The sequence below is a fragment of the Arachis ipaensis genome, chromosome B5 (genome assembly GCF_059453495.1).
Source record: "Arachis ipaensis isolate K30076 ecotype BB chromosome B5, ASM5945349v1, whole genome shotgun sequence".
Lineage (NCBI taxonomy): Eukaryota > Viridiplantae > Streptophyta > Magnoliopsida > Fabales > Fabaceae > Arachis > Arachis ipaensis.
This window is the reverse complement of record NC_142440.1, coordinates 37,611,735-37,634,546: the sequence shown is the minus strand read 5'-3', so window position 1 is coordinate 37,634,546 and position 22,812 is coordinate 37,611,735. Positions and strand designations below refer to the sequence as shown.

Here is a 22,812-nt window from a genome sequence, read left to right as displayed (position 1 = left end):
AGACGCAAAAGGATCAATGGATCCTATTCCAGTATGATCGAGAACCGACAGATGAATAGCCGTGCTGTGACAGAGCATCTTGGACCATTTTCACTGAGAGGACGGGAAGTAGCCATTGACAACGGTGATGCCCAACATACAACTTGCCATGGAAAGGAGTAGGAATGATTGGATGAAGACAGCAGGAAAGCAGAGGTTCAGAGGAACGAAAGCATCTCTATACGCTTATCTGAAATTCTCACCAATGAATTACATAAGTACCTCTATCTTTATTTTACGTTTTATTTATCTTTTTATTATCAATTCACGATAACCATTTGAATCCGCCTGACTGAGATTTACAAGGTGACCATAGCTTGCTTCAGGCTGACAATCTCCGTGGGATCGACCCTTACTCACGTAAGGTTTATTACTTGGACGACCCAGTGCACTTGCTGGTTAGTTGTGCGAAGTTATGATAAAGAGTTAAGATTACAATTGTGCGTACCAAGTTGTTGGCGCCATTGATGATCACAATTTCGTGCACCAAGTTTTTGGTGCCATTGCCGGGGATTGTTCGAGTTTGGACAACTGACGGTTCATCTTGTTGCTCAGATTAGGTAACTTTATTTTAATTTTAACCTTTTTGTTTTTATTATTCTTATTTTCTAAAAAAATAAAAATAAATAAATAAATAAATATTTTCAAAAAAATTATATTCTTATTTGGAATTTTTAAGAATGAATTCTAGTGTTTCATGAAGCATGTTGAAGCCTGGCTGGCTGTAAAGCCATGTCTAAATTCTTTTGGACTGAGGCTTCCTCCTCACATGCTTGAATTATGTATGCTGAAGCTTGGCTGGCCATTGGCCATGTCTAGTGTTTTGGACTGGAGCTTTCACCGAAAGCTTGGCTGGCTATTAAGCCATGTCTAATTCCTGGACTGAACCTTTAGACTAACATTGCAGATTCCTGGAATTCTTATAAAAAATTCTGAAATCCTTATTTTTCTTTTTCAAATTAATTTTTGAAAAATCCAAAAAAATTAATAGAATCATAAAAACAAAAAATTTTATGTTTCTTGTTTAAGTCTAGTGTCAATTTTTAAGTTTGGTGTCAAATTGCATGTTGTTATTTTTCTTGCATTTTCGAAAATTCATGCATTGCATTCTTCATGATCTTCAAGTTGTTCTTGGTAAGTCTTCTTGTTTGATCTTTAAAATTTCTTGTTTTGTGTCTTTTCTTGTTTTTCATATGCATTTTCAATTTGTTATTGTCTAAAAATAAAAAATCTTTAAGTTTGGTGTCTTGCATGTTTTTCTTTTCTTCAAAATTTTCAAAAATAAGTTCTTGATGTTCATCTTGACATTCAAAGTGTTCTTGGTGTTCATCTTGACATTCATAGTGTTCTTGCATGCATCATGTGTTTTGATCCAAAATTTTCATGCATTGAGTCTTTTTGATGTTCTTCTCTTTCATCATTAAAAATTCAAAAATAAAAAATATCTTTTCCTTTTTCACTCATAAATTTTCGAAAAGTTGAGTTGACTTTTTCAAAACTTTTTAAAATTTAGTTGTTTCTTATGAGTCAAATCAAATTTTCAATTTAAAAATTCTATCTTTTTCAAATCTTTTTCAAAAATCAAATCTTTCTCATTTTTCTTTTATGATTTTTGAAAATTTCAAAATGATTTTCAAAAAATCTTTTTCTTATTTTTGTTTCATATTTTCCAAATTAATGTTAACAATTAATGTGATTGATTCAAAATTTTTAAGTTTGTTACTTGCCTAGTAAGAAAGGTTCAATCTTTAAACTCTAGAATCATATCTTTTTAGTTTCTTGTTAGTCAAGTAATCAACTTTGATTTCAAAAATCAAATCTTTTTAAATTTCTTTTTCAAATATTTTTCAAATTAAGTTTCAATCATATCTTTTTCAAAATCAATTTCAAAATCTTTTCTAACTTCTTATCTTTTCAAAATTTGATTTTCAAATCTTTTTCAATTAACCACTTAACTCTTTGCTTGATTCTTATCTTTTTCAAAACTACCTAACTAACTCTCTCTCTCTCTAATTTTCGAAAATCACCTTCCTCTCTTTCAAAATTCCTTTTCAATTAACTAATTATTTTTAATTTTAATTTTATTTCTTTTCTTATTTTCGAATTTTAATTTTAATTTTAAATTAAAAACAAAAATATTTTTTCTTTTCTTTTCAATTATTTTCGAAAATTCCCTCTCTCATCTCCTTCTAATTATTTATTTTCTTCTTAAAAATTCGAACCCTCTTCCTCTTTCTGTGTTCGAATTTCTTTTCTTCTTCTACTCACATAAAAGAATCTCTATACTGTGACATAGAGGATTCCATATTTTCTTTGTTATTCCCTTCTTTGTCATATGAGCAGGAACAAGGATAAGAACATTCTTGTTGAAGCTGATCCGGAACCTGAAAGAACTCTGAAGAGGAAGCTAAGGGAAGCTAAAGTACAACTCTTTGGAGAAAATCTGACAGAAATTTTCGAAAAAGAAGGAGACATGGCCGAAAATAACAACAATGTAAGGAAGATGCTTGGTAACTTTACTGCACCTAATTCCAATTTACATGGAAGAAGCATCTCAATCCCTGCCATTGGAGCAAACAATTTTGAGCTGAAACCTCAATTAGTTTCTCTGATGCAACAGAACTGCAAGTTTCATGGACTTCCATCAGAAGATCCTTTTCAGTTCTTAACTGAATTCTTGCAAACCTGTGATACTGTTAAGACCAATGGGGTTGATCCCGAGGTCTACAGGCTCATGCTTTTCCCGTTTGCTGTAAGAGACAGAGCTAGAATATGGTTGGACTCTCAACCTAAAGACAGCCTAAACTCTTGGGATAAGCTGGTCACGGCTTTCTTAGCCAAGTTCTTTCCTCCTCAAAAGCTTAGTAAGCTTAGAGTGGATGTTCAAACCTTCAAACAAAAAGAAGGTGAATCCCTCTATGAAGCTTGGGAGAGATACAAGGAACTGACCAAAAAGTGTCCTTCTGACATGCTTTCAGAATGGACCATCCTGGATATATTCTATGATGGTCTGTCTGAATTATCTAAAATGTCATTGGACCATTCTGCATGTGGATCCATTCACCTAAAGAAAACACCTGCAGAAGCTCAGGAACTCATTGACATGGTTGCAAATAACCAGTTCATGTATACTTCTGAAAGGAATCCTGTGAATAATGGGACACCTGATGAGCGGATATTTTATACGCTTTTTGGGGTTAATTTCATATAGTTTTTAGTATATTCTAGCTAGTTTTTAGTTTATTTCCATTAGTTTTTAGGAAAAATTCATATTTCTGGACTTTACTATGAGTTGTGTATTTTTCCGTAATTTCAGGTATTTTTCTGGCTGAAATTGAGGAAGCTGAGCAAAAATCTGATTCAGGCTGAAAAAGGACTGCTGATGCTGTTGGATTCTGACCTCCATGCACTCAAACTTGAAATGGCGCGCTTTTAATTGCGTTGGAAAGAAGACATCCAAGGCTTTCCATCAATATATAATAGTCCATACTTTGCTCAAGGATAGATGACGTAAATTGGTGTTCAACGCCAGTTCTCTGCCCAATTCTGGCGTCGAGCGCCAGAAAAGGATTAAAAGTTGGAGTTCAACGCCAGAAATGGATCCAAACCTGGCGTTGAACACCCAAAACAGCCTTATGCACATGAATTGTTTAAGTCTCAACCCCAGCACACACCTAACCACTTTCTCTCTCCTCAATTTTTCGAAAATCTTCACCCATTTTTATTTATCTTTATCTTATTTTTGAAATAAATAAATAAATAAATAAATAAATAAATAAATAAATAAATAAATAAATAAAAATTATTTTCTCTATTTCACATCATCTCCCTTTCTCCATCATGGACCTAAGCAGAAATGAACAGTCCAGGAGGACTCTGGGGTCATATTCTAACCCCTCTACTGCTTCATATGGGAGTAGCATCTGCATACCCTCCATTGGAGTCAGTAGCTTTGAGTTGAATCCTCAGCTCATTATCATGGTGCAGCAAAGTTGCCAGTATTCCGGTCTTCCACAGGAAGAACCTACAGAGTTTCTGGCACAGTTTCTACAGATTGCTGACACAGTACATGATAAGGAAGTAGATCAGGATGTCTACAGATTATTACTGTTTCCATTTGCTGTAAAAGACCAAGCTAAGAGGTGGTTAAATAACCAACCTAAGGCCAGCATAAGGACATGGAAATAGCTGACAGAAAAATTCCTGAATCAATACTTTCCTCCAAAACGGATTACACAGCTAAGGCTGGACATCCAAGGCTTTAAACAAGGAGATAATGAATTTCTTTATGATGCCTGGGAGAGATACAGAGAGATGCTATAAAAATGCCCCTCTGAAATGTTTTCAGAGTGGGTTCAGTTAGACATCTTCTATTATGGGCTTGCAGAAGGAGCTCAGATGTCTCTAGATTACTCAGCTGGTGGATCTATCCACATGAGAAAGACAATTGAAGAGGCTCAAGAGCTCATTGATACAGTTGCCAGGAATCAGCATCTGTACCTAAGCAGTGACCCTTCCATGAAAGAAGAGGTTAAAACAGTAACTGCTGAACTCAGCCCTGTAGAACAAGCTGCTGAATTCAATCAGCAATTAGATTTTCTAACAAAGCAGTTAGCCGAATTCAAGGATAAACTACAAGAGACAAGGATGGCTAATATAAATATGGAAGAACAATTGAAGCAAACAAAGCAGCAGCTGTCAAGACAAATAACAGAAGAATGCCAAGCAGTTCAATTAAGAAGTGGGAAAACATTAAATACCCCACCTCAAGGCAGCAAAGAGCTAAGGAATGAGCAAACCACCCAAAATTCACCTGAGGACAGTAAGAGCCCAGGGAAAAGTAATTCTGGCATTAAAACGCCAGAAATCTGGTGGAAGGCTGGCGCTGAACGCCCAGACCATGCCCAAGACTGGCATTCAACGCCTGTAACAAGCAAGGACTGGCGTTCAACGCCAGAAACAAGCAAGGATCTGGCGTTGAACGCCCAAAATGGGCAAGATCTGGCGCTGAACGCCCAAAATGGGCACAGTTCTGGCGTTCAGACGCCAGGAATAGACAAGGAGTTGACGTCTCACGTCACTCCAGCTTCTAACTCTGGCACTCAATTGCCAGTGAGGGATCAGACACACACAAGTGCTGATGACAACCCCTCTAAAAAGGCTTCTTCAACCACTTCTGTAGGTAATAAACCTACAGCAACTAAGGTCGAGGAATATAAAGCCAAGATACCTTATCCTCAAAAACTCCAGAAAGAGGAGCAGGATAAGCAATTTGCTCGCTTTACAGATTATCTCAGGACTCTTGAAATAAAGATTCCATTTGCAGAGGCACTTGAGCAAATACCTTCTTATGCCAAGTTCATGAAAGAGATCTTGAGTCATAAGAAGGATTGGAGAGAAACTGAAAGAGTTCTCCTCACTGAAGAATACAGTGCAGTCATTCTGAAAAGCTTTCCTGAAAAGCTTAAAGACCCTGGGAGTTTTCTGACACCATGCACATTAGAAGGTAATTGCACTAAGACAGCTTTATGTGATCTTGGGGCAAGCATCAACCTAATACCGGCATCCACTATCAGAAAGCTTGGCTTAACTGAAGAAGTTAAACCAACCCGGATATGTCTCCAACTTGCTGATGGCTCTATTAAATACCCATCAGGCATGATTGAAGACATGATTGTCAGAGTTGGGCCATTCGCCTTTCCCACTGACTTTGTAGTGCTGGAAATGGAGGAGCACAAGAGTGCTACTCTCATTCTAGGAAGACCCTTCCTAGCCACTGGACGAACCCTCATTGATGTCCAACAAGGGGAAATAACCCTGAGAGTCAATGATGATGAGTTTAAGTTGAATGCTGTCAAAGCCATGCAGCATCCAGATACATCAAAAGACTGCATGAAAGTTGATCTTATCAACATGGCTGAGAGTCTCGAATCAGAGTTGGAAGACATCTTTAAAGATGTTCAGCCCAATTTGGAGGATTCAGAGGAGATGAAAGAGCCTCTGAAATTTCCTCTGGAAGAGGAAAAACCTCCTAAACCCGAGCTCAAGCCATTACCACCATCCCTGAAATATGTATTTCTGGGAGAAGGTGACACATTTCCAGTGATCATAAGCTCTGCTTTAAATCCACAGGAAGAGGAAGCACTTATTCAAGTGCTAAGGACACACAAGACAGCTCTTGGGTGGTCCATAGGTGACCTTAAGGGCATAAGCCCAGCTAGATGCATGCACAAAATCTTATTGGAGGATAATGCTAAACCGGTGGTTCAACCACAGAGGCGGCTAAATCCAGCCATGAAGGAAGTGGTGCAGAAAGAGGTCACCAAATTAGTGGAGGCTGGGATTATTTATCCTATTTCTGACAGCCCCTGGGTGAGCCCTGTCCAAGTTGTCCCCAAAAAGGGAGGCATGACAGTGGTTCATAATGAAAAGAATGAACTGGTTCCTACAAGAACAGTTACAGGGTGGCGCATGTGTATTGACTACAGAAGGTTCAATACTGCCACCAGAAAGGATCATTTTCCTTTACCATTCATAGACCAGATGCTAGAAAGATTGGCAGGTCATGATTATTACTGCTTTTTGGATGGCTACTCAGGCTATAACCAGATTGCAGTAGATCCCCAGGATAAAGAGAAAACAGCATTCACATGTCCATCTGGAGTGTTTGCTTATAGAAGGATGCCATTTGGGCTGTGTAATGTGCCTGCAACCTTCCAGAGATGCATGCTCTCTATTTTCTCTGATATGGTGGAAAAATTTCTGGAAGTCTTCATGGACGACTTCTCAGTATATGGAGACTCATTCAGCTCCTGTCTTGATCACCTGAAACTTGTTCTGAAAAGATGCCAAGAGACCAACCTAGTTTTAAACTGGGAAAAATGTCACTTCATGGTGACTGAAGGGATTGTCCTTGGGCATAAAATTTCAAACAAGGGAATAGAGGTGGATCAAGCAAAGATAGAGGTGATTGAAAAATTACCACCACCTGCCAATGTTAAGGCAATCAGAAGCTTTCTGGGGCATGCAGGATTCTACAGGAGGTTTATAAAGGATTTTTCAAAAATCGCAAAACCTCTAAGCAATCTGCTAGCTGCTGACACGCCATTTGTGTTTGACATAGAGTGTCTACAGGCGTTTAAAACGCTGAAAGCTAAGCTGGTCACAGCACCAGTTATTTCTGCACCAGATTGGACATTACCATTTGAGTTAATGTGTGATGCCAGTGATCACGCCATTGGTGCAGTATTGGGACAGAGGCATGACAAGCTTCTGCACGTCATTTATTATGCTAGTCGCGTTTTGAATGATGCCCAGAAAAATTACACAACCACAGAAAAAGAATTACTTGCAGTGGTTTATACCATTGACAAGTTCAGATCATACTTAGTAGGATCAAAAGTGATTGTGTATACTGACCATGCTGCTCTTAAATATCTACTCACAAAGCAGGATTCAAAACCCAGGCTCATCAGATGGGTGTTGCTTCTGCAGGAGTTTGATATAGAAATAAGAGACAAAAAAGGGACAGAGAACCAAGTGGCTGATCATCTGTCCTGGATAGAGCCAGTAGAAGGGACGTCCCTCCCTTCTCTGGAGATCTCTGAGACTTTTCCGAATGAGCATTTATTTGCCATTCAGGAAACACCATGGTTTGCCGATATTGCAAACTATAAAGCTGCAAAGTTCATACCCAAAGAGTACAACAGGCAACAAAAGAAAAAATTAATTACTGATGCAAAGTACTACCTGTGGGATGAACTCTATCTCTTTAAGAGGTGTGCAGACGAAATAATCCGGAGATGTGTGCCTAGAAAAGAAGCACAGAGGATCCTATGGCATTGCCATGGATCACAATATGGAGGCCATTTCGGAGGTGAGCGAACAGCCACCAAGGTCCTCCAATGTGGCTTCTATTGGCCCACACTCTATAAAGATTCCCGAGAGTTTGTACGTAACTGTGACAGTTGCCAAAGAGCTGGTAATCTGCCTCATGGTTACGCCATGTCTCAACAAGGAATCTTGGAGATTGAGTTGTTTGACGTATGGGGAATTGACTTCATGGGACCTTTCCCACCATCATTCTCAAACACTTACATTCTGGTGGCAGTTGACTATGTATCAAAATGGGTTGAGGCCATCGCCACACCCACCAATGATACTAAAACAGTGCTGAAGTTCCTCCAGAAATATATTTTCAGCAGATTTGGGGTCCCTAGAGTACTAATCAGTAATGGGGGCACTCATTTCTGCAATAAACAGCTTTATTCTGCTATGGTTCGGTATGGAATTCGCCATAAGGTGGCTACTCCATATCATCCATAAACTAATGGGCAAGCTGAAGTCTCTAACAGAGAATTAAAAAGAATCCTAGAACGGACAGTAAGTACCTGTAGAAAGGATTGGGCACGGAGCTTGGATGATGTTCTGTGGGCTTACAGAACAGCATTCAAGACCCCTATAGGGACCTCTCCATACCAACTTGTGTATGGTAAGGCATGTCACCTGCCCGTGGAACTGGAACATAAAGCTTACTGGGCAACCAGATTCCTAAACTTTGATGCCAAATTAGCAGGAGAAAAAAGATTGCTCCAGCTAAATGAGCTAGAGGAATTCAGATTCACAGCTTTCGAAAATGCCAAGCTTTATAAAGAGAAATAAAAAAAGTGGCATGACAGAAAGCTGTCATCTAGAATCTTTGAGCCAGGACAGAAGGTTCTGCTGTTCAACTCTAGATTCAGGCTATTCCCCGGGAAATTGAAATCCCGGTGGAGGGGACCATACGTGATTACAAGTGTATCACCATATGGTTATGTGGAGCTTTAAGATATTGATTCTGATAAGAGGTTCATTGTCAATGGACAGAGAATCAAGCACTATCTTGAAGGCAACGTTGAGCAAGAGTGTTCAAGGCTGAAGCTAGACTAAAAGCTCAGCAAGGTCCAGCTAAAGACAATAAAGAAGCGCTTGCTAGGAGGCAACCCAGCCATGGGGCATCAATCCTCTAAGCATTTTGCCCTATTTTTATTTTTATTTGTTTATATAAAGTTCATTGATAACAAGGTAAAGAATCAATTGCATAAGTTCACAGGGTTACAGAAGGATTCTGCACACAAAACAGAGAAAAAGAGCTCACTGGCAAGAAAACGCCAGTAAAAATCTGTTTTGGGCGTTCAACGCCCAACAGAAGCATCCACTGGGCATTGAACGCCAGTGAGGATTGCCATCTGGGCGTTAAACGCCAGAAAGAAGCCCTTTCTGGGCGTTTAACGCCAGATGTACAGCATTCTGGGCGTTCAGAAAAACACCCAGTAACAAAGGACTTCCTGGCGTTCAACGCCAGAAAGAAGCAGCAGCTGGGCGTTGAACGCCCAGGAGAGGCAGCATTTGGGCGTTGAACGCCCAAAACATGCAGCGTTTGGGCGTTCAAACGCCAGGATGGTGGGGAGGAGGTAAATTCATTTTTTCTTCATATTTTTCATTTTAATCTTAATTTTCATGCTTCAATTCATGATTTCTTGCATAAACATGTTAAGAACCCTGATTTCTAAAATCCCTAATTTCTAAAAACCCTACCTTAAAAATATCAAATGTATCTTAATCCATAAGCACAAACCCTCTTTTGCAAATTCAATCCAACTCTTTTTCAAATTTTCAAAACAAATCTAATTTTTTCAACTAATATCTTTTTCAAATCTCCACATTATCTTTTTCAAAATCTGGATTTATCTTTTTCAAAAATTTTTCATATCTTTTCAATTTTAAACTATATCCTCTCTTATCATATCTTCTATCTTATCTTTTCCAAATCAATCTTTTTATCATATCTTTTCAAAATTTTCGAACCCACCCCCCTCCCTTTATATATGGGTTCGGCCTCCACCCTCCTCCATCAACAATTGCACCTAGCTCTCCTTCTATCCCTCTCCTTTCTTTTCTTTTGCTTGAGGACAAGCAAACCTCTAAGTTTGGTGTGTTTATCCGTGATCACTAAGAGCATGGCTCCTAAGGGAAAACAACCCACTTCAAGAGGCAAGAAAGAGAGCATTCCAAAACCACTTTGGAATCAAGAGAAGTTCTTATCTAAAGAACATGCAGACCATTATTACAAAATAATGGGTCTAAGATCAGTGATCCCAGAAGTTAGATTCGATCTGAAAGAAGATGAATATCCGGAGATCCAGGAGCAAATTCGAATCAGGAACTGGGAGGTCCTAGATAATCCTGAGACGAAAGTGGGAAGGAATATGGTCCAGGAGTTCTATGCTAATATGTGGCAGACTGACAAGCAAAAACTATCTGGAACTACTTTCTATGAATATCGGACCATGGTCAGAGGAAAGATTGTTCATACCATCCTTGACAAGATCAGAGAGATCTTAAAGCTACCTCAGCTGAAAGATGATCTAGACTCTTTCAACAGGAGAATGATGAGAACAGACAAGGGCCTGGATAAGATTCTAGAGGATATATGTATCCCTGGAGCAAGGTGGACCACTAGCACGAAGGGTGTCCCAAATCAACTCAAAAGGGAAGATCTCAAACCAGTCGCCCGAGGATGGCTGGACTTCATTGGGCATTCTCTGCTGCCCACTAGCAACCGTTCTGAAGTCACTGTTAAAAGAGCAGTGATGATCCATTGCATCATGATGGGAAAAGAAGTGGAAGTTCATCAACTGATTTCAACTGAATTCTACAAAATTGCCAATAAAAATTCTAAAGAGGCCAGGTTGGCTTACCCAAGCTTGATTTCTCTGCTCTGCAAGGACGCTGGAGTAAGGATGGGAATAACTGAGTATATCTCAATTGAGAAACCAATCACCAAAGCATCAATGGAAAAACAACAAGCACAAGATGACCCCATCAAGAAGAAAACACAGGAATTTCTCCCAGAAATCCCTCAATCTGAATACTGGGAGTATCTTGAAACATCAGCTACCAAGATGCAAGAAGCTATGGAACAAATAATAAAGGAATAGAAGGAACAAAGTCAAATTCTTACCTATTTGTTTAAAGAACAAGAGGAGCAAAGGCGTGACTTAAGGGAATTGAAGCGCCAGAAGTTATCTCTTGAAGGACCAAGCACCCCACAGATCAGAGGAACATCCACTTCCCAGAATAAAGGTTGTTAAATTCCAATTTCTGCTTTAACTCTGTGATAGTGTCATTATAGAAGTTCACCTTAGGAGTCATATAGTAGTCATTAGTATCTATTTTGATTTTATCTCCAATTAAGCCATAGTTTATTTTTCTCATCATCAGCAAACATGAATAAAATAGTAGATCTTTTGAATAAGAGGCAATAAAATTTCGAGTTTTTAATAAGAGAAATTCTAATTAGTACATGTGGTGGCAATACTTTCTGTCTTCTGAATGAATGCTTGAACAGTGCATATGTCTTTTGAATTTGTTGTTTAAGACTGTTAAACATGTTGGCTCTTGAAAGAATGATGAACATGAGACATGTTATTGATAATCTGAAAAATCATAAAAATGATTCTTGAAGCAAGAAAAAGCAGCAAAAAAAAAAGCCAATAGCCCTTAAAACCAAAAGGCAAGGGTAATAAAAAGGATCCCAAGGCTTTGAGCATCAGTGGATAGGAGGGCCTAAGGGAATAAAATCCTGGCCTAAGCGGCTAAACCGAGCTGTCCCTAACCATGTGCTTGTGGCGTGAAGGTGTCAAGTGAAAACTTGAGACTGAGGGGTTAAAGTCAAGGTCCAAAGCAGAAAGAAGAGTGTGCTTAAGAACTCTGGACACCTCTAATTGGGGACTTTAGCAAAGCTGAGTCACAATCTAAAAGGGTTCACCCAATTATGTGTCTGTGGCATTTATGTATCCGGTGGTAATACTGGAAAACAAAGTGCTTAGGGCCACGGCCAAGACTCATGAAATAGCTGTGTTCAAGAATCATCATACTGAAATAGGAGAATCAATAACACTATCTGAATTTTAAGTTCCTATAGATGCCAATCACTCTGAGTTTCAATGGATAAAGTGAGATGCCAAAACTGTTCGGAAGCAAAAAGCTACTAGTCCCGCTCATCTAATTAGAATCTGAGCTTCACTCAAAAACTCTGAGATATTATTGCTTCTCAACCTATTAGTCTTCTATTTTATTTGTCTAGTTGCTTGAGGACAAGCAACAGTTTAAGTTTGGTGTTGTGATGAGCGGATATTTTATACGCTTTTTGGGGTTAATTTCATATAGTTTTTAGTATATTCTAGTTAGTTTTTAGTTTATTTCCATTAGTTTTTAGGAAAAATTCATATTTCTGGACTTTACTATGAGTTGTGTGTTTTTCTGTAATTTCAGGTATTTTTCTGGCTGAAATTGAGGGAGCTGAGCAAAAATCTGATTCAGGCTGAAAAAGGACTGCTGATGCTGTTGGATTCTGACCTCCCTGCACTCAAAGTGGATTTTCTGGAGCTACAGAACTCGAAATGGCACGCTTCTAATTGCGTTGGAAAGAAGACATCCAGGGCTTTCCAGAAATATATAATAGTCCATACTTTGCTCAAGGATAGACGACGTAAACTGGCGTTCAACGCCAGTTCTCTGCCCAATTCTGGCGTCCAGCGCCAGAAAAGGATTAAAAGTTGGAGTTCAACGCCAGAAATGGATCCAAACCTGGCGTTGAACGCCCAAAACAGCCTTATGCACGTGAATTGTTTAAGTCTCAACCCCAGCACACACCAAGTGGGCCCCAGAAGTGGATCTCTGCACCATCTATCATAGTCTACTCACTTTTTGTAAACCTAGGCTACTAGTTTAGTATTTAAACAACTTTTAGAAACTTATTTTGCATCTCATAACATTTTAGATCTGAACTTTGTACTCTTTGACGGCATGAGTCTCTAAACTCCATTGTTGGGGGTGAGGAGCTCTGCTGTGTCTCGATGAATTAATGCAAGTATTTCTGTTTTCCATTCAAACATGCGTGTTCCTATCTAAGATATCCATTCGCGCCTAACTATGGAGAAGGTGATGATCAGTGACACTCATCACCTTCCTCAATCCATGAACGTGTGTCTGACAATCACCTCCGTTCTACATCAGATTGAATGAATATCTCTTAGATTCCTTAATTAGAATCTCCGTGGTATAAGCTAGATTGATGGCGGCATTCATGAGAATCCGGAAAGTCTAAACCTTGTCTGTGGTATTCCGAGTAGGATTCTGGGATTGGATGACTGTGACAAACTTCAAACTCGCGAGTGCTGGGCGTAGTGACAGACGCAAAAGGATAGTAAATCCTATTCCGGTACAACTGAGAACCTGCAGATGATTAGCCGTGCGGTGACAGCGCACCTGGACCTTTTTCACTGGAAGGATGGATGGTAGCCATTGACAACGGTGATCCACCTACACACAGCTTGTCATAGAAGGGCATGCGTGCGTGAATCAGAAGACAGAGGAAAGCAGAGATTCAGAAGACAAAGCATCTCCAAAACTCCAACATATTCTCCATCACTGCATAACAAGTAACCTTTAACCCATACTCCCTTGTTTATTCGCAATTCAACGGATAAATAAAATTGACTTCCTGACTAAGAATTGCAAGATAACCATAGATTGCTTCAAACCAACAATCTCCGTGGGATTCGACCCTTACTCACGTAAGGTATTACTTGGACGACCTAGTGCACTTGCTGGTTAGTGGTATGAGTTGGGAAAAGTGTGATTCACAATTCGTGCACCAATGCCTCAAAAGAAGGGAGTTCTTGAAATTGATACTCTGAATGCCATATTGGCTCAGAACAAAATATTGACTCAGCAAGTCAATATGATTTCTCAGAGTTTGAATAGATTGAAGGAATCATCCAACAGTACTAAAGAGGCATCTTCTGAAGAAGAAGCTTATGATCCTGAGAACCTTGCAATAGCAGAGGTGAATTACATGGGTGAACCCTATGGAAACACCTATAATCCCTCATGGAGAAATCATCCAAATTTCTCATGGAAGGATCAACAAAAGCCTCAACAAGGCTTTAATAATGGTGGAAGAAACAGGTTTAGCAATAGCAAGCCTTTTCCATCATCCACTCAGCAACAGACAGAGAATTCTGAGCAGAATCCATCTAGCTTAGCAAATATAGTCTCTGATCTATCTAAGGCCACTGTAAGTTTCATGAATGAAACAAGGTCCTCCATTAGGAATTTGGAGGCACAAGTGGGCCAGCTGAGTAAAAGAGTCACTGAAACTCCTCCTAGTACTCTCCCAAGTAATACAGAAGAAAATCCAAAGAAAGAGTGCAAGGCCATTGATTTAACCATCATGGCCGAACCTACAAGGGAGGGGGAAGACGTGAATCCTAGTGAGGAAGACCTCCTGGGATGTCCAGTGACCAATAAGGAGTTTCCCTTTGAGGAACCAAAGGAATCTGAGGCTCAATTAATGACCATAGAGATTCCATTGAACCTCCTTCTGCCCTTCATGAGCTCTGATGAGTATTCTTCCTCTGAAGAGGATGAAGAAATTACTGAAGAGCAAGTTGCTAAGTACCTTGGTGCAATCATGAAGCTGAATGCCAAATTATTTGGTAATGAGACTTGGGAAGATGAACCTCCCTTGCTCACCAATGAACTAAATGCATTGGATAGGCAGAAATTACCTCAAAAGAAACAGGATCCTGGCAAATTCTTAATACCCTGTACCATAGGCACCATGACCTTTGAGAAGGCTCTGTGTGACCTGGGGTTAGGAATAAACTTAATGCCACTCTCTGTAATGGAGAAACTTGGGATCTTTGAGGTGCAAGCTGCCAGAATCTCATTAGAGATAGCAGACAACTCAAGAAAACAGGCTTATGGACAAGTAGAGGACGTGTTAGTAAAGGTTGAAGGCCTTTACATCCCTGCTGATTTCATAATCCTAGACACTAGGAAGGAAGAGGATGAATCCATCATCCTTGGAAGACCCTTCCTAGCCACAGCAAGAGCTGTGATTGATGTGGACAGAAGAGAGTTGGTCCTTCAACTGAATGAGGACAACCTTGTGTTTGAGACTCAAGGATCTCTTTCTGTAACCATGGAGAGGAAGCATGAAAAGCTTTTCTCACTGCAGAGTCAACTAAAGCCTCCACAGTCAAACTCCAAGTTTGGTGTTGAACCCCCACATTCAAACTCTAAGTTTGGTGTTGGGAGGTTTCAACCTTGCTCTGATTATCTGTGAGGCTCCATGAGAGCTCACTGTCAAGCTATTGACATTAAAGAAGCGCTTGTTGGGAGGCAACCCAATGTTATCTAATTATATTTATTTATTTTCTATTGTCATTTTATGTTTTCTTTAGGTTGATGATCATGTGAAGTCACAAAAACTACTGAAAAATCAAAAACAGAATGAAAAACAGCATTGAAAATAGCACACCCTGGAGGAGAGCAGTCTGGTGTTTAAACGCCAGAAACAAGCATCTGTTGGTGTTTAACGCCAGAAACAGGCACCAAGCTGGCGTTTACCGCCAGAAACAAGCATCTACCTGGCGTTAAACACCAGAAACAAGCTACATTTGGGCGTTTAACGCCAGAAACAGGCAACAGTCTGGCGTTAAACGCCAGGATTGCACAGCAAGGGCGTTTTACACGCCTAATTGGAGCAGGGATGTTAAGTCCTTGACCCCATTTGATCTGTGGACCCCACAGGATCCCCACATCTTCTTCTCTCCTCTTCACACCTTTTCATAACTCTCTTCCACAAATACCCTCCACCAATCACCTCCATTACTCCTTCAAAACCATCATACAACCCATCTACACCCACCCACTTAAATTCAAACCATCACTCCTTCCTTTTCACACATCATAACCACCTAAAAACCCTTTGACCGAACCATTCACACACCTCCATCTCCTCTATTTTCTTCTTCTTCTAGTCACTTCTTTCTTCTTTTGCTCGGGGACGAGCAAACCTTCTAAGTTTGGTGTGGTAAAAGTATTGCTTTTTGTTTTTCCATAACCATCTAGGGCACCTAAGGCCAGAGACATTCTCATTGAAGAGGACAAGCCCATCACTAAGAAAAGGATGGAGCAAACAAGAGATCATGGACCTCAACAAGAGCATGAGGAAATTCCTCACCATGAAATCCCTGAGATGCCTCAAGGGATGCACTTTCCTCCACAGAATTATTGGAAGCAAATCAACACCTCCCTAGGAGAATTAAGTTCCAACATGGACAACTAAGGGTGGAGCATCAAGAGCACTCCATCATCCTTCATGAGATTAGAGAAGATCAAAGAGTTATGAGGGAGGAGCAACAAAGGCAAGGAAGAGACATAGAGGAGCTCAAAAGCACCATTGGTTCTTCAAGAAGAGGAAGACGCCACCCTCACTAAGGTGGACTCATTCCTTAATCTCCTTGTCTATTTATTTTACTGTTTTTCAATTTTTGAGCTTTATGTTTTATTTATGTTTGTGTCTTTACTATATAATCACTAGTGTTTAAGTGTCTATGTCTTAAAGCTATGAATGTCCTATGAATCCATCACCTCTCTTGAATGAAAAATGTTTTAATTACAAAAGAACAAGAAGTACATGGTTTCGAATTAATCCTTGAAACCAGTTTAATTATTTTGATGTGGTGACAATACTTTTTATTTTCTGAATGAATGCTTGAACAGTGCATATGTCTTTTGATATTGTGGTTTATGAATGTTAAATATGTTGGCTCTTGAAAGAATGATGACAAGGAGAAATGTTATTTGATAATCTGAAAAATCATAAAAATGATTCTTGAAGCAAGAAAAAGCAGTGAATACAAAAGCTTGCAGAAAAAAAAAGAAAAAAAATAGCAAAAAAAAAAAAGAAAGAAAAAGAAAAAGCAAGCAGAAAAAGCCAAAAGCTCTTTAAACCAAAAGGCAAGAGCAAAAAGTCAATAGCCCTTAAAACCAAAAGGCAAGGGTAAATAAAAAGGATCCAAGGCTTTGAGTATCAGTGGATAGGAGGGCCTAAAGGAATAAAATCCTGGCCTAAGCGGCTAAACCAAGCTGTCCCTAACCATGTGCTTGTGGCGTGAAGGTGTCAAGTGAAAACTTGAGACTGAGCGGTTAAAGTCGAGGTCCAAAGCAAAAAGAAGAGTGTGCTTAAGAACCCTGGACACCTCTAATTGGGGACTTTAGCAAAGCTGAGTCACAATCTGAAAAGGTTCACCCAGTTATGTGTCTGTGGCATTTATGTATCCGGTGGTAATACTGGAAAACAAAGTGCTTAGGGCCACGACCAAGACTCATAAAGTAGCTGTGTTCAAGAATCAACATGCTGAACTAGGAGAACCAATAACACTATCTGGATTCTGAGTTCCTATAGATGCCAATCATTCTGAACCTCAATGGATAAAGTGAGATGCCAAAACTATTCAAGAGGCAAAAAGCTACAAGTCCCGCTCATCTGATTGGAGCTAAGTTTCATTGATATTTTGGAATTTATAGTATATTCTCTTTTTTTTATCCTATTTGATTTTCAGTTTCTTGGGGACAAGCAACAATTTAAGTTTGGTGTTGTGATGAGCAGATACGCTTTTTGGCATTGTTTTTACATAGTTTTCAGTATAATTTAGTTAGTTTTTAGTATATTTTTATTAGTTTTTAATTAAAATTCACATTTCTGGACTTTACTATGAGTTTGTGTGTTTTTCTGTGATTTCAGATAATTTCTGGCTAAAATTGAGGGACCTGAGCAAAAATCTGATTCAGGCTAAAAAAGGACTGCAGATGCTGTTGGATTCTGACCTCTCTGCACTCAAAGTGGATTTTCTGGAGCTACAGAACTCCAAATGGCGCGCTTTCAATTGCGTTGGAAAGTAGACATCCAGGGATTTCCAGCAATATATAATATTCCATACTTTGCTCAATTTTAGACGACACAAACTGGCATTCAATGCCAGTTCCATGCTGCATTCTGGTGTTAAACGCCAAAAACAGGTTGCAAAGTGGAGTTAAACGCCAGAAATAGGTTACAAACTAGTGTTCAACTCCAAGAGAAGCCTCTACACGTGTAAAGCTCAATGCTCAGCCCAAGCACACACCAAGTGGGCCCCAGAAGTGGATTTCTACATCATTTACTCATTTCTGTAAACCTTAGTAACTAGTTTAGTATAAATAGGACTTTTTACTATTGTATTTACATCTTTAGTTTCATCTTTAGATCACGTTTGGGGGCTGGCCTCTCGGCCATGCCTGGACCTTCATCACTTATGTATTTTCAATGGTAGAGTTTCTACACACTATAGATTAAGGTGTGGAGCTCTACTGTTCCTCATGGATTAATGCAAAGTACTACTGTTTTTCTATTCAATACAAACTTATTCCGCTTATAAGATATTCATTCGCACTTCAATGTGAATGTGATGATCGTGACAATCATCATCATTCCCAAATTATGAACGCGTGCCTGACAACCACCTCTGTTCTACCTTAGATTGAATGGGTATCTCTTGGATATCTAATACAGGGGACCGAGTCCGAGATATTAGAAAGTACTACTGTTTTTCTATTCAATTCAAGCTTATTCCTTCTCTAAGATATCCTTCGTACCCAAGAACATGATGAATGTGATGATTATGTGATGCTCATCATCATTCTCACCTATGAACGTGTGCCTGACAAACACTTCCGTTCTACATGCAAACAAGCTAGAATGAGTATCTCTTAGATATCTGATACAGAGGACCGAGTCCAAGATATTAGAATCTTTGTGGTATAAGTTAGAACCCATGGATGGCCATTCTTGAGATCCAGAAAGTCTAAACCTTGTCTGTGGTATTCCGAGTAGGATCTGGGAAGGGATGGCTGTGACGAGCTTCAAACTCGCGAGTGCTGGGCGTAGTGACAGACGCAAAAAGATCAATGGATCCTATTCCAGTATGATCGAGAACCGACAGATGAATAGCCGTGCTGTGACAGAGCATCTTGGACCATTTTCACTGAGAGGACGGGAAGTAGCCATTGACAACGGTGATGCCCAACATACAGCTTGCCATGGAAAGGAGTAGGAATGATTGGATGAAGACAGCAGGAAAGCAGAGGTTCAGAGGAACGAAAGCATCTCTATACGCTTATCTGAAATTCTCACCAATGAATTACATAAGTACCTCTATCTTTATTTTACGTTTTATTTATCTTTTTATTATCAATTCACCATAACCATTTGAATCCGCCTGACTAAGATTTACAAGGTGACCATAGCTTGCTTCAGGCCGACAATCTCCGTGGGATCGACCTTTACTCACGTAAGGTTTATTACTTGGACGACCCAGTGCACTTGCTGGTTAGTTGTGCGAAGTTGTGATAAAGAGTTGAGATTAAAATTGTGCGTACCAAGTTGTTGGCACCATTGATGATCACAATTTCGTGCACCAAGCATATAAGCACAAACACAAAAATATAGCAGCAAACTTGCAACAAAAATAAAACATTCGATCAATTACAATACAACCAAATAAGACTATTACACTGGAATTTACTGTAACACATGTTCAAAGGCAATTATGGAACATAACAACAACTAATCATGAACAACACGAATGAACAAAATACAGGCTATGAAGAAAACAAAAAAATTGAGACTGATGAAGCTATTTCCTTCTATTAATATTATAAAATTCACTACACTTGCTTGCTTACATTCACAAAAGTGACATTATAATTCCACACTTTGACTATAACCTATGTCCTTGATAAACCACTATTTTGTGATTTATCTTGTGCTAATTGGAGTGGTTTTTATCAACTCTTTACTCGCTTATTCATACTAGTTGCATGATTTTACAATTCCTTCCTAATTATGCTCTATGATTGAAAACCTGCTTTCTAAGCCTTTAAATTGTGTATTTTTAATGTCCTTTCGTACCATTTAATGCCGTGATCCGTGTGTTCAGTGTTTGCAGGCTTTACAGGGCAGGAATGGCTTAGAGAATGGAGAGGAAGCTTACAAAAATGGAAGGAACACAAGAAATAAAGGAGACAACCAGCAAGCAATGACGCGCACGCATGGCTCACGTGTGCGTGTGATCTGGAGACTTTCACAGCGATGCGTACGCGTACCTGACGCGTACGCGTGGATTGGAGATTCGCACAACGACGCAAGCGCGTGCCTGACGTGCACGCGTGGCAAGGAAAATCGTCAAGCGACGCGTACCCGTGACTAATGCGTACGTGTGACTGACGCGTACGCGTGACTTGCGCGATCTACAGAAATTTTGGAAAACACTGGGTACGATTTCGGGTCGAGTTTTGACCCAGTTTTCGGCCTAGAAACACAGACTAGAGCCAGGGAACAGCAGAGACTCAAGACACATTCTCATTACGCATAGTTTTAGTTTAGTTTTTTAATCTTAGAGAGAATTCTACTCCTTCCTTTAGGGTTCTTCACATTCATAGTTTTAGAGTTTCATGCTTTTGGTTTTGGATACTGAGAAGGATCATTACCTCCGTGGAAGTTTCATTATTCTAGTTTGTTTTCTTGTTCCTTTTCTTTTTACTGCCCATTAACCCTGTTTGGATAAGTATGTTGCATTATTTTGGGATTTATTAATGCAAGAAACCCTTTTTACTTTTAATTGATTTTTAATTATTGTCTATCATATTTTCCTTTTATCCCCTTTTTAATTTTGAAAAGTTTATATTCATGATAATGGAGTAGTTTCCTAACTTGATTGGGAGTTGATTAAAAGGAGAACCTTGAGTTGGGATACTCAAGTGTTAATTCTAATGGGTAGTTGATGATTGACAACTCTAGTCTCTTACTCTAATCCTTTCTTAGGAAAGGATTAGGACCTGTGATATAGTTGGTTAGTTAGTTACTTGACTTTCCTTTATTAATTAAGGGATGACCAAGTAGAGCAACAACCTTTTATTATTACACTTGGGAAATTTCAACAAGGATAGAAATTCCAATTAATCTACTCCCGGTCAAGGCTTTTAATTGAATTATATAAATTTTCTCATTAATTTCTGTTGCTTAATTTTATAATTATTTATTTTTCTGTTTCTCAGACTCAAAATTTCTGGCAAAACTTCTGACCAATAAGCTGCACTCTTTTGTCAACTCGTTGGGAGACGACCTGGGATTCATACTCCTAGTATCTTATTCTTAAATCTGTGATAACTCTTCTAAATTAACAAGCGAATTTTTGCTGGTTAAGAACTGTACTTGCAACGTATTTCTATTATTAATTTCTTAATCGGCCAATTTTTGCCATGTCAATTTTTGGCGCTGTTGCTGGGGAGTTGCAATAGTGTGCTAATTTATTGGTTGGAATTTATTTATTTGCATTTTATTTTATTTTGTTTTATTATCATGAGCTTTATGTTTCTTTCGTTAAATGACGCGTTCACTGCCTGATCCGAGCTTAGCCGCATTTGATCCTGAAATTGAAAGAACTCTTTCACGTATTAGGCGAGCTCGGCGTTAGTTAGCCTCTGAGGGTGGTGAAGTGGTTGTTGCCAATTCACCAGTCTTATCTGAGAGCGAATCTGAACCGCTATTTGAGGAAGAAACAAGCTCCTCTACTACTGATTCAGTTGATTTACATGCAGGTAACATGGTAGCACCCAAGAGGATTACCCTCCAGAAGGCAGAAGCCCCAGACTTTACTCTGCAACCGTATCAAGCGCGTCACCCAAATCTGGCTGTAGATTTTGAAATGAAGACTGCGCTAATCAACTTAATACCTAAGTTTCATGGCTTACCGGCTCAGGAGCCCATAAAGCACCTCAGGGATTTTCAGACAGCCTGTTCTACTGTTCGGCGTCATGGTGCAGATGAAACTTCTATTCTACTAATCGCCTTCCCGTTTTCTCTTGAGGGAAAGGCGACGGAGTGGTATTACTCCCAACCTGAAGCAACGGTTACCAACTGGGACACGCTCATGAGAGAATTCTTGGAAAAATACTTTTCGGCTGAAGTTACAGACAAACTAAGGAAGGAGATTTCCTGCATCATCCAAGGTGAATTAGAAACCCTTTATGAGTACTGGGAGCACTTCAAGAGTCTGCTGGATGCATGCCCCACCACATGATTGACAGGCTAGTGTTGATCAGCTACTTCACACAAGGTATGAAGCCTCAGGATAAGACCACATTGGATGGTGCTAGTAATGGTTTTCTGAAAAAGTACAAGACCGCAGATGAAGCGTGGCAACTGATCAGTGACCTAGCTAAGTCCACCCGGAATCATAGGCACAGGAACAGCCACTCCAAGGCTGTTGCAGAGGTTTCCTCTAGCATTGAGACTACTGCTCTCACACAGAGTCTGTGTGAGATGACCAACCTACTGAAGCAGATAAATCTGAATCAGCAACAATCTCAACCTCCCTCACCACAACATAGTCAACAACTGGTTCCTCAGAGAGTGTGCGGGATATGTGCATGCTATAGTTATTACACTGATGAGTGTCCGCAGCTTCAACAAGAGGACAACACCTTGGCAGCTACTCACAATTTCTATGACTGCCCAAATCAAGGCTCATATCAACAAGGTGGCAACTACAACCAAGGTGGGAACTATAACCAAGGGTGGCAAGACAACTCCAACCATGGCTGGAGGGACAACTATAATAGAGGAGGCAGAGACAACCAGGGAAATTAGAGGTGGAATAATAACAACAATTAGAATAACCGGTATCCGCAGAACCAGAACCAGCCTTACAGAGTACCTCACCTAAGGCAATCCCAAGCGTCTCAGCACAACCAGCAGCAGACCCCTCAGATTACTTATCACCCTTCTTCTTCCAATGATGAATTGCTTTAGTCTATTGAGCAAAGACAAAAGGCCATGGA

General features: G+C 39.6%; 1 non-coding gene across 1 annotated transcript; it reads right to left on the bottom strand.

Moving 5' to 3' along the window:
* Window positions 1-2,905: 2,905 nt before the first annotated feature.
* Window positions 2,906-3,013, bottom strand: LOC148563880 (small nucleolar RNA R71). The gene has a single exon (XR_015885299.1). It is a non-coding gene; the product is annotated as a small nucleolar RNA R71 (small nucleolar RNA).
* Between the last annotated feature and the right edge of the window lie 19,799 nt (window positions 3,014-22,812).